At 34.5% G+C, this 1,178-nt stretch overlaps 1 protein-coding gene across 1 annotated transcript in view; it reads right to left on the minus strand.

Moving 5' to 3' along the window:
- Positions 1-1,178, minus strand: part of LOC117959735 (seizure 6-like protein) — a 42,090-nt gene that overhangs the window by 14,936 nt on the left and 25,976 nt on the right. The gene's annotated exons all lie outside the window — the stretch shown is intronic.

Genomic DNA, 1,178 nt, shown 5'->3' on the forward strand with positions numbered 1-1,178 from the left:
CACACACACACACACATACACACACACACAGACACACACACAGAGACACACACAAATACACACACACTCACACAAACACACACACGTTTCTTGCGCACTATACTTTTTGGTCCACGCTCACTAAAAGCTGCAGTCCGACCCCCTAAAACCCCTTTATACATTCCAGTGTTATCTACAGACTCCATTTTTCTTTTTAAACGCAGAAAAAGTAACAAAAAAAAACTCAAAAACATCGGAAAAAAGGGACATAGACAATGTTAAAAAAATGGACTAAAATATAATTTAAAAAAAGTCAAAAAGCAACAAAAAAATAGGAATACAATTGACAAAAACAGTGAGAAAAGTGCAGAAAAAGAACAACAAAATGTTGAAATTTCAACCCAGAAAAACACAAAGTTGCAGGTCGATGGAGAGACAACACGAGGGTTAAAGAACAAAAAAACAAGCAAAAAAGATAGCAACCAAGCAAACTAGAGAAATATATTGTTTACAAAATAATATATTACAGTAGGGCTGGGCAAATATCATGATATTCTTGACCAAATACCTCGATGTCGATATTGTAGTGTTGACTTTGGTGCTCTAACAAAATCTTATTTACACAATGAGAGTTTTTTAAATATTCTCCAGAAATGATTTAATGAGTGAGTAAAGGTGAATAATAAAACAGCTAGAACAGTCTGGAAGTTCAGGAAATTACATCACTTCACTGCAATACAGCCTTTAAAACCAGGAAAAGACACTTATATATTACAATATTATGATATATACAAAATCTAAGACGATTTCTAGTCTCATAACGCGATATCGATAAAACATCGACATACTGCCCAGCCCTATATTACAGTATGTATTACAGTTTATTACATGGCTCACATATACAAAGAAAAATAAAGAAATAGAAATAATATTTTAACCACACGATGAATGATTTAAATGAAGGATGAAAGATTTCTTATTAAAATGTGTCTTTCCTGTGATAAAACGAATATTACTCGGGATATTAAATGACATTTCTTTTCAGGTTATTGTGCGTTTTCAGGCTCTTGTCTGACATTTCTTTCAGAAAGCAGAACGCTCCATCAACTTCTAGCTGTCACAACACAACGAATTCACATCAAACCGTCCGTCAGCCCTCGTCAACGGGTCTGCTGTCTTCTCCAGCAGAGACTAAAGGG

The sequence above is a fragment of the Etheostoma cragini genome, chromosome 16, assembly GCF_013103735.1.
Source record: "Etheostoma cragini isolate CJK2018 chromosome 16, CSU_Ecrag_1.0, whole genome shotgun sequence".
In the NCBI taxonomy this organism is placed as follows: domain Eukaryota; kingdom Metazoa; phylum Chordata; class Actinopteri; order Perciformes; family Percidae; genus Etheostoma; species Etheostoma cragini.